At 40.8% G+C, this 17,982-nt stretch overlaps 1 protein-coding gene across 1 annotated transcript in view; it reads right to left on the bottom strand.

The window, feature by feature from the left end:
* Nucleotides 1-17,982, bottom strand: part of LOC122796955 (adenylyl cyclase-associated protein 2-like) — a 750,428-nt gene that overhangs the window by 10,440 nt on the left and 722,006 nt on the right. The window lies entirely within an intron of this gene.

Genomic DNA, 17,982 nt, shown 5'->3' with positions numbered 1-17,982 from the left:
TTCCTTCCTGAAGTCTTTTAAGCCAGGAAAACATTGGCTTCCTTAGAGGTTTTCTCCCAAATCCCCTGCTAAGATCACACCTCATATGACTGGCAATACCTCATAAACACCACAAGTTACAAAAAATATATATATAAAATATTAAAGCTTAGACTCTCCTAACGGGGAAGGATGCAGGAGCACATATGCCCAGGCTACACAATCCCATGGCTGAATCCTCAATGGAAACTGAAGACACTATGGGAGCATTTCAAGGGGAGTGGAGAGAGCAGTCCAAAGGGGTTACATCATTCACAGAACTGGGTGACTTGTCTTCACTAATGCCAAATGCATGCTAAATCTTGTGAATGTTACTAGGTAAACGCAGTTGGGTTAGGGCTCTATACAACAAAAACCCAAGCAATCTCTGATGGATGCTTCAATGATACCCACTCTCAGTAAGCTCTTGCCCAAATGCATAGGTAACAAATGGGCAAGTTGACCGAAAGAAGGTGAAATGTTCAGCAGAAGCAAAGAAAAAATATAAATGTTGTTTGTTAGATGATCTTTTGCCTTACTTCCTTTACCCAAGTGTAACCCACTACTTGCTTTTTAATACCCGCTTGCCTAGGTCCCTATATGACAATATCACATAGCATTTCTGATTTATTACTGAAAATATAGGCAATTATTAATAATTTTATAAGCCTTTGAAAACAATGTTCATTGACTGAAGATCTGTACATCCCACAGTGAACTACTCTATTATGTAAGCTTCCAGATGCCATCTTGCTTCATAATGAGCAATGCATTTTACATATAAGATTAGTCTCAATACCAGAATAATATTAATATTAATACTGTGTACTTTTGATACACAGTTTTATTTCTTGTTGTGTTTCTCTTATCCGTGTGTGTGTGTGTGTGTGTGTGTGTGTGTGTGTGTGTGTGTGTGTGTTTGTAGAAAGATATGACACTAACACCCACTTGCTTGTATAGGTCCATACTCAATTTTTGAATTATTAATGTAAATGCAGAAAATATTTAATCTATTTCATAACGTTTTGAAAACACTCTTTAGTGTTTTTGCTGTGGATATGGGCCATATCCTATCCTGTCAGATTGCTAATGCCATCTTGCTTTCTAATGCACTTTTCATGAGGTAATAGTCTCAATATTAGAATAGTTATAATATTAATAGTGTCATGTTCACGTAACCCCATGAAATATTGCAGCACGTTTCTTAGACTATTATGTTATAACCTCACCTATAAAATGCACTTAAGTAGTGATTGGTCTGTATAAATAGCTATGAACAAGTTTATCATCATAAATGTACTTTCTTGAATACAGTCTAAACTGAAGTGTGGTCAAAACTGGACTGATAATTTCCATATTCAACTTAAATATAAATAAGATTTATACTTTTGATGTACTGAAAAGTCAACAAGAATATTAAGCTACAACATAAACATGACAACAAATATCACTTTATTATGAAATGACAACCAAAAATAATCCTTTTTTAAAGTACTACTAATATAAATCAGATATACACATAATTTACTAGCTGAAAACATTAAAAATGTACAGATCTGTTGTGAAATAAATGACAAATAAAAAAGTATCCAAATGATACTGGTGATACGTAGCAATAAAGTATGATATCTCTGTAGTGGTATGAAAGAGTACATCAATAAGACTTAAAATATTTACGTTCAATAAAATATATCAACAGGTCCTGAAGTCCCGCTTTTTTCTCAATTTTCATGCTGTCAATTAATTGTGTTGGTGATTTGGATCTTTTTCCTAGATGCTCAACTTTGCTGGACAAACCACAAGACTTTTTACTTTGTAACATCGGAAGTCTCCCAGTCTCCTTTCATTGAAACTACAAGATCTTTTACTTTATGGGCAAGTACTAGGGTAGCTGTCCTTGTGTGCCATTTTAAGGCTAGCCATTTTCCCTTCTGGTATTTGAATTTACTATCCTGTTAGTCTTAAGAGTGGCTTTACCCATGCATGGTCAATAATTATATATATATTACCCCTAGTGAGAATAAACGGATTCCAACCACAGATAATTTGAGGGGGCATATACATGGAATAAAGATTTTGGACCTGCCTCTGTCCATTACTAGTACAAGGGGCAGTCCTTCAGTAAATTTTCTAATATCCATCCATAGATCCGAACTGCGCTTAAATATGGACAGGGATGAGCTTTGTTTTATGTGGATGGGGAGTCTGTTCCAGAGCAGTACCAACCTCTGCGAGATATATCTGCCCCTCCAAACCCCTCTGCTGATGTTGCAGAAAAGGTTTATATCCCTATACTAACTATTTCTGATGCCATCTGACTTGCTGATGTGCATTAGGCCCATCAATATTTGGTCAAAGAATGGTTTGTATGCCAAACACAGGTCACTTCTTAGCAGCATGTAGGATACAGAGTATAGTGATAGGGCTTTGAGCTGGTCCATGTAGGACATATTGTTTAGATCTTGCATCCGTTTAGCAAGGTTTATTAGTAATTTTGTGGAAACTGTATATTTGACAAGGATAGTGATTCATCAAATGCAGACTTGTCAAGTTAGATTAGGTGAATGTGCATTTGCCTGAATATTGATTAATTTAATCTACTATTAACTGAGGGCTGTTACTCAGGAAATTTGCCAGCTGGAACAGCAAGGGAACTAAAATATGCTGGTTACTCTATGGGCCTTTCAGCAGTGGTAGTGTGACTTCAGAGTTAGAATATATATACAGGGGCTGTGAGGGCACAGTCCCTTACAGGAACTGTGCAAAAAACTTATGCATTGTTTCCTTGCTTGCAAGAGTTTCTGATGACAGGGAGTGTTTTTGTTTTGGATTTCATAAGGACTTGGTTTTAATTTTATGTTTCAGATAAGATGACTTTTTAAAACTGATTTGTTAAACATCAGTAACAGACAGAGTGCTTAGGGAGAGACAAAGGGAAGGTCTTTGTAGTCTTGCCTTAACAGACATTTGCCATTTTTAGACTTTCAGTAAGTTTTCACACAACTGCCTTCGATGAAACCTGAGGTAGCGAATCAAGTTTTGGAAAATTCTGTGGCACATATTCTGTATCCTTCATGCTTGGCAAAACAAGACACAAGGGTTCTTTTGGCATGGGTAAGTACAGAACTGAATGCTAGGTCTCGTCAAACTAATACACATGGTTAACATGCAGTTGTAGGAGGACAAGTTTTCTGCACATGATATACTGATTTGCAAAAGGATTAATGTGCATGATGGACTGAAGGGAATGAGAAAAGACTCAAATAGTAATTCAGATTCAGTACAAAGAATTACTGTGTAATTCATTCCAAAATCTACACAAAAAATGGGATACGTACACCATCAGTGGAAAAATGGTAGCAAATGCTAGCAACAAAAGAAGAGGAAAGTTAAACAGAGGTGCTCCTGAGAACACACAAATTTTAGCAGGCAGTGATGAGGGTTAATTGGGTTGAGGGTGTTAGTATTAGGCTAGATGGGAAAAGGCATGAAAACAACATCCATCAATGACAAATGCTGACTTAAGTCAGGATTCAGAGACATGGCACACATCGTGAATGGCTAATACACTGGGGTAGTAACTGAAAATATCAGTGCATAATTCAGAGACATGTCCACACTGTTGTGCACCCGATACTATCCATCACAGCAGAGTGGATTTGTAGAATTTCACATGATAAGTAACTCAAAAAATGTGCAATCACATAAGACACGTACAAGTAATGGTGTTGCTTTTCTGGAGTTCAGTACTACTATGTTGACTTAAAGCTCTAAGCTTCTCTGCAGTATGTGATGCAAGTTGATTATGCTTACGACATCAGTAATCGCATGCTACCACAACCCATTATATGCTCTTTGAAGGGCCATTGCATATCCAAACATACTTAAGAAAACTTAGTTGTACACCACATACACACATGTACAGCAGCACCTGTGTTCCCCAAAGTATATTTCTCTGTCTTAGGTTAGAATATATACATATTTGATTTTTAATATAGAACTGAAACAAGAAGAATGCAATAATTCAAACTGCAAGACTGTTTTATCTTCAGCTGCGTAAGCTGTACTCTCTTCTTTCTTTTTTTTTGGAAAACAAGCCTTTTAATATTTCTTTTAACAAGAAACATCTTTATTAAATTATAACTTATGACATAGACAATCACAAATTTATATTAATAAAAACAAACCATACTGACAATCCCAGCTGCAAGCATTTTGCACCACAAACCATACTGATATAATCCTAGCTGCAAACATATATCATTTACCCAATCATTGTGAAACATTACATAGCTCACTCAAGTCCTGCCGTCTTTTAAACCTCATTCCTCCCCTGCATGTACTGTTCCCACAATTCCCATTTTTTTTCTTATGCAATTTGCTCCTACTCTTTTTTTTTAAGTTCCCAATTCCAGTTGCTTTATCTCTGTTACTATAGTCACTACTTCTAGTACAGTTGGTTTAGACTTTGATTTCCATTTTCTAGAAATTGCTTTTTTGGCAGTCACCATAATTAGACTCAGCAAGATCTTATTATGTCTAAGCAATTCCGATTCTGTATCATAACTTAGAAAAATAATTTCCCTAGTTACACCAATTTGCTCATCCAGTATCTCCGACAGAGCAGACATCCAATCTTTAAAGTCTGCCAACTCATTACACCATCAGAAAATATGTTCCCAATTACCTCTTTCTTCCTCATCACACCTCCAACATTTGCTGTCTACCTGACGAAAAATGATTTGGAGTCTACCTGGGGCATAAAAGCGCCACTGCAAACACTTCCAAGCAAAGATCCCAAATCTTCCAGACTTTGTTGTACATCTGGGAGACATACATCAATCCCCCATTGTCTCTTTGTGAATTGCTTATCCAGTCTCTCTTTCCAATCCTTTCTAACTTCCTCTGATTGATTCTTATAGTTATCATGGAATATTTTATGTGTCTTACTAATTATTCATTTTTTAACGGCATATTCTGTTCTAAATTCTACTAAAAATTCTACCAGTGTTGGTCTTTCATTTAGGACCCCCCCTATTTCTTTCTTTTTACCTATACTCTCATATCAATCCTTGATAGGGAAAGTAATCTCTAACCTGCAGTCTAAATAAATTCTTGATGTCTTCCCATTCTATTACCTTTCCCTCTCTAGTTATTTGCTCCCAATACTTTGGTTCCCTTGCCAGTTTTCTCCAATAAATTCCAGTCCCCTCTTGCCTATTGTCTGTATCCCTAATTGCAGTCATCCCTATCAGAAAAATCTTTCTCCATTCCCATCTTGGCTTAGTTGTTAGAATACTTTCTGCTACTTTATGAATATAATATTCTGTATTATTGTTATTCTTTCTAAAGATCTGCATCCAAAATCCCAGTCTCTCCTTGCTTCTTGAGCTTCTTCCCCTGTTTCATCATCATGCCTTTTCATTTTGAATTATTGTTTCAGCTTGTGCTATGTATAGGAGCCTTAACTGTGTAGATCTGAAATGCCCCCTCAAATTAGTTAATCACAATCCTCCCTGTTCTATTGGAAGAATCAGCTTATCCCACTTGAGCCTTGCCATCATCCCCTCCCAGATAAAATCCTTCAGCTCTTCACTGATTGCTATTTACAATTTCTCCTTTGGTTGATAAAAATATGCCTAACCTATGCATAACACTAAAAGCAATAAAAACATTTTAACTGCTTGTTTGTTACTATCCATATACATTTAACAGAGCTTCCAATTTCTCAGTTTTTGCATTAATAGTTGTTTAGTCTCTTTCCACATATCCTTAGCTACCACACCAGAATCATTTTTAATCCATATTTCATTTTATCATATCCCCATAAATATGAATATTGATGATCCAATTTGTGTGTTGGTACATAACTTACAGATATTGCCTTTATATTAGCTACATTAATTTTGTATCCCGAAAAGATGTGAAACTGTCTCCAAATGTTCCACAACACAGTAATATCCTTCTCTGGTTTTGTCAGGTATAAACTCAACACAACACAACACAGCCCCAAACAATTCTGGTCCTCCATAAACTCCATCCTCCACCCAGGTAAAGTCAGTGCCCCTCCTCCTAACATCCCTCACTCCTCAGAAAATATTGCTACCTCATTCAACACACACTTCACCCAAACCATACTATCACTAGCTAAACAACACAACCCCCCCTCCCCTCCAACCCACACCTTCAACTAGTAATCTCCCCACTGCCTTCTCTTTTTCTCCTGTACCTACCTCCAACATAAAAAAAACTCTTAACTAAACTTAAACCCACCAAATTAGCAGCAGACAGCCTTCCAAGTGAACACCTACAAATCGCAGCTGATGCTCTGGCTTACCCAGTATCCATCTTGATTAACCGATCTCTGTCAGAAAGTTACATTCCCACACTGTGGAAAGTATCACATATAATTCCCCTCCACAAAGGTGGATCCTCCACAGAACTAACCAATTACCGCCCCATAGCTATTCTCTCTCCACTCTCCAAAATACTAGAGAGATGCATACACTCTCAGGTCTCAGACTACCTCCTTACTAACAACCCCCTTTCCAGTACTCAGCATGGTTTCCGACCAAACCATAGCACCACCACTGCCTTACTCTCCTTTACTAACACTATCCTTCAGCATAAAAACAATGGCTATCTCTCCTCTGCTACTTTCCTAGACCTATCTAAAGCATTTGACATGGTCCCACACAAACAACTTATCTCTGTCCTCAATAACCTATCCTTCTCACAATCGGTCACCAACTGGTTTCAGAGTTACCTGTCTGACCGCCAACAATCCGTTGTATGGCAGAATTACATACCTACCTGTCTCCATAGGGGATCCCCAAGGATCCATCCTTGGACCCCTACTCTTCTCTGTTTACACCAATAATCTAGCCTCTGCCACCAAACATGGCACACTCATAGAATACGCAGATGACTTGACCATCATCTGCTCAGCCCAGTCCTTACCAAAACTGCAAAAAGTCACACAGGAAGCCTTTTCCTCTGTTGAAACATGGTTATCCGATGCCCGATTAATACTCAACCCAAACAAAACTAAACTACTCATCTTCCAACCCACCAAACATACTCAAAACAACTCTCACTGTAACATCAAGGCAAAAGACAACACCACTATATACCCAACTGAACACACCAAATTGCTAGGAGTGGAAATAGACAAACTAAAATTTGACATTCACATATCCATGACTATAAAAAAAGTCCACAAAAAACTAGGAGAGTTATACAGAAATAAGCAATTTCTCACCAAAGCAGCAAAGATTTCAATAGCAAATTCCCACCTTATCTCCACCCTACTTTATGCCTCTCCAATATATATCAACCTAAGGCAATGTGATCTAAACAAGCTAGAGACCTGCTACAACAAAATCGCCAAATTTGCCACAGGGGCATCCCACCGTAGTCACCACTGTCTCTTTCTTGCTGAACTGGGCTGGCTTGAACTCCCTCTCCTCCTTCAGTGGTATCAACTCTCACTCGCCCACAAACTAGTAAACCATCCACTAAATGTCCCATCCCTACAGAATCTACTCCAACCCTATCTCACCACCAGACCACTAAGATCCAGCAGAAAAATCACTTGCAGATCACTAAAGCCAATAACTCTGCTGGTGAAGCACTATTCTCTTGTGCCATAGCCAAATTATGGAACTCACTCCCACCCACAATTACCTCCATACCATCATGCACCCACTTCAAAACTTTACTAAAAGTGCAACTAAAAACATGCTGGCTATGCCCTTGCAACTCCCACTATAATATCATCCACCCCATCCAACCACTACCTTTCTTTCCACTCCACTAACAACCTTGATTATAGCAAGCTCAGATGCTCATAAGCCAGTACTTATTATACAGCATGAACTTCTTCTTCTTGTAACATTTGTTAGTGTCTGGTATGCACTTCACAGATAAAGATTCTAGTTGTCTACTGATGTACTATGTTCTTCATCTGTAAATATGTTGTAAGTAATTGCTATGTAAATTGTTAATCACTATGTAATCCAATGTAAATACTGTCTGTTTATTTTAACTGTGGAGCTTTTCTCCCCGGGCCTCCGCTGAAAATGGACCTACGTCCAGTCGGACACTCCCGGTCAACAAATTTAAATAAATAAATAAATAAATAAAATATCATCTGCAAATAGAACCAACTTTTCTTGACTACCATATCAATTATATCCTTGAATTTCTGACTCCCTTATTTTCTTTGCCAGTGATTCTAAATATAATGCAAATAACAGGGGAAAGAGGATACCCCTGCCTGGTTTCTCTGCTCAAGCAGAAATTATCAAAGGGGACCCCACCCACTTTAATTTTCTCCTCCAATCTCTCATATAACCTCTTAATCAACCGATAATTTTATCAGGGAATGCAAATGCTTCCATTACCCTGCTCATAAAGTCCCGGCTTACTCTGTTAAATGGTTTCTCTGCATCAAGGCCACAAACACCAGTGTTATTTTCTTACATTCTGTTAATGTTGTCAAATGTTTGCTTCCCCTCCACAAAACCACACTGATCCATATCTATCAATTTTGGAATCACTTTTGCCATTCTTTTAGCCATTATAGACAACCCCTTATAATCATGGTTTAGTATTGAAATGGCCCTTTATGAAGCTGGATCTGATGGATCTTTACCCCCTTTATGTATTACAGCTACCACTGCTTTCTTCCAGGATGTTAGTACTCCTTCTCCAATTAAAATACTGACCTGATGTTGTCAATTTTCATTCATTCCTCAACATGCAAATTCTGATCCACAGAAGCTGCCATTAAAAAGGAATAATTAATAGAGCATATAGAATATTGCATGATAACTATAAGAATCAATCAGAGGAGGTCAGAAAGGATTGGGAAAGTACACTTGTGTACACTTACCATAAATGTAGATGTTAGAGTGTTATTCACTGTTGCAGTCATTACATTTGTGTAATCTGCTGGCAGGTTGCCCTCAGTCGGCCTGATTAACAAAGTCTTGGGTCCTGCGTTGGTTGCTGTACCTTCTTCCATGATGTCAGGTCGTCAGGGGAATAAAACATGCAGCCGATGCCATTACTTCAGTTTTTCTTGCCTAGGATGTCAGGTGCCCCCCCAAATGGGGAGCAAAATATACAAAAAATTAAAAACACAAAAATATACCTCCAAACAAAAGCAAATACACCAAAAAGGCTTTTAAGCATAGTAAAAGAAAGGAGAGGCATAGTAAGAGAAAAAACAGGGGGCTGGAGGGAGGGTAACCAGGACTGCAACAGTGAATACACTCGAACATCTACATTTATGGTAAGTGTACACAACTGTACTATGTTCTTCGTGTTTCACTGTTGCAGTCATTACATTTGGGTAGATTCCCAAAGCTATGGTTGGGAGGATGGATTTATACAGCATTAGGACCGGCTATAAGGCCCTGCAAAACAGCAGTGGGAAAGCCAGCTCTGGATTTAGAGAAAATGGGTAAATGATAGTGCTTGTTGAAAGTATGAACTGAACTCCAGGTAGCAGCTTCTATAATATCCCTGGGGTAGGAACACCTCTGAGAAAGGATGTAGAAGTAGATGCAGCCCTGGTGGAATGGGATCTGATCCCCTGGGGGATAGGTTTTCCATGATGCTTATAGCAGAAATGAATACAATGGCTTATCCATTTGGAAATGGTTTGCTTTGAAATAGCCTTTCCCTCTGCCCCAGCAGCAAATGCTACCAGCAGTTGTTCAGATTTTCTTCGAGATTTAGTCCTGTCCAAGTAAAATCTAAGTTGTCTGTGTACATCCAATGAATGCAGAATCTGCTCCCCCTTGTTCTGTGGATTGGAAAAGAAAGTTGGTAAATGAATGGACTGATTAAGAGACACACTGGATATCATCATGGGGATGAAGGATGGATTGGTCCTGAGTGACACCCTGTCTGCATGAAAGATGATGAAAGGCTCCACTGCCATAGGGGCCTGTAATTCAGAAATCATTCTAGCCAAAGTGATTGCTAAAAGGAAGGCTGTTTTCCAGGAAATAAATTTTAAGTCTGCAGTAGCAGCTGGCTCGAAAGGAGGTAGAGTGAGTTTCTCCAATACAAAGTTAAGGTCTCAGGCAGGAGATAGAGCTCTCCTGGGTGGCCTCAAGTTTTTGGCCCCTCTGAGATACTGCTTTAGCAGAAAATGAGAGAAGAGGGGGGGTTCTTTGTTGTAATGAGCTGAAATGGCTGAGGCATGGATTTTTATGGAAGAAAAAGACAGGCCCTTGTGAAGCATCTCAATTAAGTATTGCAAAACCTGAGGTAAATTGGGCACTGCTGTGCTCATCCCTTGAGACTGATTCCAGGCACAGAATCTTTTCTATTTGTCAGCATAAGATTTTATAGTACTAGGTCTTCTCGCCTCCAAAATTACATCCATCACAGGTTTGCTGAGGGATGCTAGGGGGGAATTTAAGTGATTAGCCAAGCTGCAAGATTTTCAATGTTTGGAGCTGAGGGTGCAGAATTTGGTTGTTCTGCTGAGACAGTAAGGAAGGTGTCTGAGGCAGGTGCCATGGAGAAATTTGTGACAGACTGTGTAGGAGTGGGTACCAGTGTTGGCGAAGCCAGTCTGGAGCAATCAAAATCATTTTTGGTTTGTCCTGTTTGACTTTTAGTAGAACTTTGGAGAGCAGACGCAGAGGGGGAAAGGCATAGACTGATAGGTTTTCCCAGCTGAAGGATAGAGCATCCACTTTCCCGGCTTTTTTGTGAGGAGTTCTTGTGCAAATTTTGTCCAACTGGCAGTTCTGGGGCGAGGCAAAAAGATCTATGTCTGGGCTCCCCCATTTGCGTGTCAACATGTTGAAAATCCGTGGTTCCAGTTTCCATTCGTGTGGGTCCATAAGATTTCTGCTTAGTTCATCTGCCAAAATATTCAGCTTTCCTGGCAAGAATAGACCACATAGTTGTACTTGATAGCTCAAGGCCGTGTTACACAATGCCATGGCTAGTCTGCAGAGGGGGTAGGAATATGTACCCCCCCGCTTGTTTATGTACCACATAACTGTGGTGTTGTCCGTCTTTACCATTAGTTGTCCTGGATGAAGGTAGTCCTTGAAGGCTGTCAGTGCATTCTCTACAGCTAGCATTTCTTTTTGATTGATATGAAGGTGCATTTGATTTGGGCTCCATTTGCCCTGAATGCACTTCCATGCCAGATGAGCACCCCATGCATAGTCTGATGCATCTGTAGTTAGGGTTTGGGCAGCAGGTGGTGGTGTGAATGGCAGTCCCTTGTTTTGGTGGCAGGCCTCTGCCCACCATAGGAACTCTAGTTGCAGGCAAGGTATGATAGGAATCATTGTTTCCAGGCTGTGACAATGCTGACTCCATAAACATTTTAAGTACCACTGAAGTTTCCTCATATGCAGTCTTGCATATGGAATTGGAAGAATGCAGGAGGCCATGAACCCCAAGGCTTGCAGTATTTGTCGTGCAGATAGAAGAGTTTTTGTGGCCACCTGTTTGAAGTAAGTCACCAAATGAATTTGCTTTTCTGGCGTAAGGAAAGCCATCTGGGCAGTTGTATTCAAGCTTGCAACCAGGAATGTAATTTTTTGAGGGGGTACCTGTTGAGATTTCTTTTCGTTTATAGTGTACCCTAGACAAGTTAGAACCCTTTTTACAAATGCCAGATGTTTTAGAAAAATTGCCTCGTTTTCTGCCTGAATTATCCAATCGTCCAGGTATGGATATATTTGAATATTTCTTTGCCTGCAAAATGCAATTACTGGAGCCAAGCACTTTGTAAATACCCTGGGGGCAGTACATAAGCCAAAGGGCAGTGCAGAGAACTGATAATGCAAGTAGCCTGCTTTGAAGCGGAGGTATCTTCTGCAAGATTCCCTGATTGTGATATGCAGGTAAGCCACTTTTAAATCTAGAGTTGCCAACCAGGCATCTTTGTCTAGCATAGGAAGTAACAGAGTCAGGATCTTTATTTTTGGAATGTCCAGAAAGGTGTTTAGAGTAGACAGGTCCAGAAATGGACACCAGGATTTGTCTTTTCTGGGTACCAGGAAAAGTCTGGAATAGAAATCTTGTCCATTTTCCTCTTCTGGTACTAGTTGAATTGCCCCCATTAGGAGGGAAAGTACTTGTTACTGAGCCTCTGCCCACTGATTTGGGGGCAGGTCTGGCCATCCGTTTGGAGTTGGCAACATGTGGAAATTAAATCTGTATCCCTGGGACACTATATTTAAAACCCATTTGTCCTGGGTTACAAGTTGCCAGTTTTTTGTATGAAGAGCCAGTTTTCCCACCAAAGGGGCGGCTAAGAGGTAAGTGCTTGGTAATTTTAAAGGAAAGTCATTGAGACTGTTTACCATAAGGAGCTGTCTTGTTGTTTCCAGATTTGGAAGCAGAGGCACCCCATTGCTTAGTTCTGAAAGTCCCTTGGGACTGAAAGCTGGTGCTTTTGGAATGCCTGGGTTTGGCTTGAGTGGCTCTGGAAGGAACTGGAAAGGACCAGTTCTTAGTAGGCCAGTGCCTACTAAATCTTGGAGGTTGTACTTGTAAAAAATCTTTAGCTTTATCTTCCATCTTTTTTAAAACTTCTTCAGCCTTATTGCCAAACAGACGGTCCTGCTACAAAGGAGCATCCAACAATTTTGCTTTAACATGATCAGGCAGAGATTGCTCCTTAAGCCAAACATGCCTTCTAAGCACAGACCCAGTAACAGCAGCCCTGCAAGAGGCCTCCAAAGAATCAAATCCACATTGCAAAGTATGTTTTCCAACTTGTTCAGCTGCATGCAATAAATCCTGTAAATCCTTATTTTCCACACAGTCAGAAATCAACATAATTTTCTGTTTAAGCAGTCCCATGATATCCTGTTGCTATTTTAGCATATGGAATTGACAGTTTAAAGCCCTGATTGCCAAGGTTGCAGAAGTATAAACCTTTTAACCCCATCTATCCAGCGCCCTGGAGTCTCTATCAGAAGGGGTAGGATTTTTAGCAGTAGAAGCCTTAATGCCCTTGGGCCCCTGAGAAATGGTTTCAGGGTCCGCAACAGGATTTTTGAAAAGGAATTTGTGGGAGTCAGGAACCTTGTAGTATCTGTCTGGCTTACAAGGGGCCGGAGGCAGGGAATCAGGGGGCCATACTGGATTCTGAAAACACATCATCAACAATGTCTAGTATAGGAGGTATAGCCAAAGGTCTATGCTGAGGAAGAAGGAAATCCCTAAGCCTCTTTTTGGATTCAGAAAAATCCTGACTTTCCCAGTGGAAATGCTCCCTTAAGGTATATAAAGTTTCCCCAAAAGAAAAATCCTCAGGGGGAGAAGCAGAAGGAATGTAATCCTCTGCATCAGAGTCCTCATAAGTAGGTATGGACAAATCCTGTTCATTAGAAGAGTCAGAAGAAAGAGAGTCCTGTTCAGAAGATTCATAGTCAAGTTCAGCCCTAGGCCTCTTAGAAGGGGGGGGGGGGGTTTGACTACCCCTGATTAGAGTAATTAAATCTTCAGCCATTTTTTGATCATTTGTTTTTTAGGCATAGGGGCCTGAACATGTGGCCTGGTCATCGTTTTTTTAGACTTAGATCGAGATTTTGGCCTTAATATTGAAGGTGGTGTCGGTTTAATATGCAAATCTGTAGGCCTGAATACACCCTCAGAAGCCGGTGCCTGCACAGCGGCTCCGGACCCATCCAAGGTAGAGACATCCGCAGGTTCCTTAGGTGAAGCATCTCGCGGCATACCGGACTCCAAATGGGTCTCAGTAGAGGCCTGCAAATCAGAAGTAGTGGGTATCAGGGGCTGCAAAAGCACCTCACTGAGTACCGGCAAACTGGCAACTGGCTAAGGAGAAGCATTGTCGGCAGTTTTGGACCTCAACGGCCTGTCTCTGTCTTTTTCTTTGCGTCTTTTTGGTATTCCGGTAGTCGGATGGCTAACCGGTGTCATTTCTGGATAATTAAACCGAGAATCAAAATATTTAGAAGCAAAAATGTTCCGATGACGGACAGTGCACTGATTAAATAAAGCACAAAACCGACAGCAAGGTACGTCGTGGTCAGGGCCTAGGCAAGGAAATACAGTACAAATGGAAATCCTTATGAGGTATTTGCTTCCCACAAGTAATACAATTATTAACTTTTACTGACATTAGTAAGGAGCAAGAAAAAGTTTCCCCAACGGGGTACTTAGCTTTTAGTTGAAGACTTCAGTTCTGAAACTCGAAAACGAAATTTTCAGGAGTCGGCTGACCGGCACTTGCAAACTGCTTCTGCTTCGGGTGCCGCTCAGCAAGAAAGACTGATGTAATGGCGTTGCTGCATGTTTTAGACCCCTGACGACCTGACGTCATGGAAGAAGGGACAGCAACCGACGCAGGACCCAAGACTTTGTTAATCAGGCTGACTGAGGGCAACCTGCCAGCAGATTACCCAAATGTAATGACTGCAACAGTGAAACACGAAGAACATCAGAGACTGGAAAAGCAATTCACAAAGAAACAATGGTATGATATATATATATATATATATATATATATATATATATATATATATATATATATATATATATATAAGTCTCACAAAACTAGGCTAATGCTAAGTTTTCCCCTTATTCCCACTATCAGCACCTATCACCTCTGTCCAAGAGGGGCATAAGTGGAACCCCTGGGATGAATTTACAATTACCCATCCAATCGTCCAGACTGCGTTTGAAGAGGGCCAATGAGGTGCTCTGCTTGACATGAAGCGGGAGTCTTTTCCAAAGGTGTGGTAACCTCTGGGAGACAAATCTGTTCCTGCAGCAGGTTCTATTAATGTCACATACCAGGTTAAAGCCAGTGGACTGAGTAACATATACCATTGGACTTACGGATATGCAGCATTTCCAATAAAGCAGGGTCAAAGATTGCCTTATATGCAAGGCACAGATTGCCTCTTAGCAGTCTGTATGAAACAGAATAAAGTGACAGTGATTTCAGACGGTCCTCATAGGACAGATGCTGAAGACCTTGAATTTTCCTTGTGAGGAACCTTTATGGTCTCTCCAATTGCTGCAGGTGCTTGAAAAGATACACACCAAAAGGGGCATTGTACTCAATTATTGGCCTGATGAGGGAAGAGTACAGGGAGGTTATAACTTCTGTTTTTCTCAGGGCAATGCCCTTACTTATGTGATGAGCAATACAGAATGCCCTTCTTACCACTTTGGGGTCATGGTGGTCAAAGATAAGGTTGCTGTCAACCTGTGTGCCCAGGTCTCTCACCATTGAGTGCCAACTTTGGGTATTGTTATTGATGTGGTAGTTAGTAGGAACATCACTCTTACAGAAAGGGATGATAATACATTTTTTTTTGCATTGAGTTTAAGGCCATGACTTTGACATCAGTCATTTGTTTGTTTAAAACCCTCTTGTAGGATGTTGACATTGTTTGGAGATTCTATGACCACTCCCAGTTTGCAGTCATCAGCAAACCTTGTCAGCCACAGACCTTTAATTCTAGCTTGCACTTCGGAGAAATAGATTCCAAACAGTAATGGTTCCAGGATTGATCCCTGTAGAACAGCACTGGCTACAGGTCTGCTGTTGGAGGTGGATTCCCCTATTTTGACTATATGGGTTCTAACAGTGAGCCAGTTAGTGATCCATCTAATAACATACGGGTTGATACCTAACTGAGTGAGTTTGTCAATTATGCCTCTATGGAGGATAGTGTCAAAAGCCTTGGCTTTGTCTAGGCAGGCCGTGTGCAAAGATTTTCCCTAATCAAGAGCCTCGGTGACTGTCTCGAAGAAGTCTACTAGGTTTAACAGGCATGATCTCTCTTTGACAAATCCAAATGAGTATGGTCAAATGTTTGGAGGTTACCAATGTCTTTGTTGATAAGGTCCATAATCATTCTCTCCATGGCCTTGCAAATAAGGCTAGTCAGGCTAATCGGTCTATAGTTTCCAGGGTGAGTGGAAGCAACACCTTTGTGCAAAGAGATAATGGTGGCCTTTTTCCATTCAGCTGAGATGAAGCTAGTGCTTAGACTATGATTGAAAAGAGTACCCAATGGCATTGCTAATTCTTGTTTGAGCTATTGCTTGGATGCAGCCTGGGATGTGATCAGATCCCATGGTTGCTGTGTTTTTGACCTTAGAGAGGGTGTTCATGACTTGCTCTTTAGAGATACAGGGTAGAGAACGGGTGGTAAGTGTGGCAGGGAAGGGGGAGTGAAGTTTTCACAGAACCTGTTGGCTAACAGTTTAGCAATGTCCACAGGCTCAGTATATGCGGTATCATTAACTACCAGTTCAGCACAAATCTGAGTCTTTCCTTTTAGGTTACGGATGTAACTAAAGAACACTTTATGGTTGTACTTAGTTGAGGAAGCTAATCTGAATTCGTAATTAGCTTTGGAGGACTTCACAAGGAGTCTTATTTGTCTGTTTAAACTGAGACGGGAGAGTTTCCAGTTTGGGGCTTGCTCCCTCTTACTCTTACACAGCAATTTCTTCCTCTTACTGTAAAGCCTGTTAATGGCAGTTGTCTACAAGACAAGTCTGCTCTTCCTCGTGGAGCTTGTTTTGGTCCTACCAGAGAAGATCTCACAATCGGGGTGCTACAGTGATCCCCCATATTGGTAAGCACCAGATCCAGGATGTTGGCACCCCTTGTGGGAGTGTCAACTAGCTGGTCCAGGTCATTGGAGTTAATGAAGTTGAGGAACCTTTGGGCAAGTGAGTTTCCACATGAGTAATTTCTCCAGTCAATGGATGGGTAGTTAAAGTCACCCATAGCCATGGTGTTCAGATGCATCTTGATAGACTCAAGTAGATCCAAATAGGCAGAGTGGGTGTCCTGATTCATGGAGGGGGTCCTGTAGCTGGCAATGACTTGAATAGGTGTCCTACCAACAGTTAGTTGCACCTGAAGTATCTCCAGAGAATCATGCTGTCTAACCAATCTGGAGGTGTGTTTATCTTTAATGAATATTGATACACCGCCTCATTTAGTTTTCATGCCCTCAGTTTGTGGTCTGAACATGTGGAAGGAGATGTAGCCCAATATGGCCGGGGTGCTGTCCATAGCCTTAAACCAGGTCTCCATGACTGCACAAATGTCTATGTCTTCCAAGGTGAGGACTGCTTCCAGTGAATACAGATTCGTGTTAAAACTCCTAGCGTTTAGCAGCATGACCTTAAGGTTTTTCTTAGATGGAGTTATTACATTGGGAATTTTGTCTTTGAGACACTGCCTAAAAAAGGCACTATAGGGTGGTAAGAGCCTTGGCCAGTAGCTGAAATCCCAGGGGGTGACAGATGAAGACCATCTCTGGCAAAGCATCAAGGTCTGCCAAGCATGTCATCCCAGGCTGACGTATACTGTAGCCCCTTGGAATGACACCAGAAACTAAGCCAATTATTGAAGTCAATCATTTTCTGTTTGTACTGAGGCATCATCCTAGGTGAAGGTAAAATGCTGCTTAAGGCTAGGGACATACCAGCCTGAGACACAGTCCGAGAGCTCAAGCATGTCTCTTTAGATATAGTCCAGAGAGGTACGTCTCAAGTCATTCACACCAACATGGACTAGGACAGAGTCATAACAGTACCTGTTGTTCAGAGATCTGAGTGCATGTGTGATACAGCAGATCCTGGGCACCTGTACCCAGAATGGTGAGAAGGACAAGTGTGTGTCTCACAATGGAATCACCTATGACTAATATGTTTGGTTTTATGTTTTGCCTTAAGGGCTTAACAGGTGAGACACTGGTATGTGAGCTATTATGTGTATTGCATTCTGCAGAGGAAGTATTATGTGTAGCGTGTTTGTGTTTGGGAGGTCTCTGGTGTTTAGGTAAATTTCTGGTGAGGACCTCCGCATATGTTGGTATGTGGGTTTGGGTGGAGTAGGAGGTGAGGTGTGCATGCTGACAACCTGCTCACTGTCATACATACTGAATGGTGTGTGAGAGAGCATGGATTCAA

This window comes from Protopterus annectens, chromosome 3.part0, assembly GCF_019279795.1.
Source record: "Protopterus annectens isolate FY-2018-M chromosome 3.part0, PAN1.0, whole genome shotgun sequence".
Lineage (NCBI taxonomy): Eukaryota > Metazoa > Chordata > Ceratodontiformes > Protopteridae > Protopterus > Protopterus annectens.
This window is presented reverse-complemented; position numbering and strand designations above follow the sequence as displayed.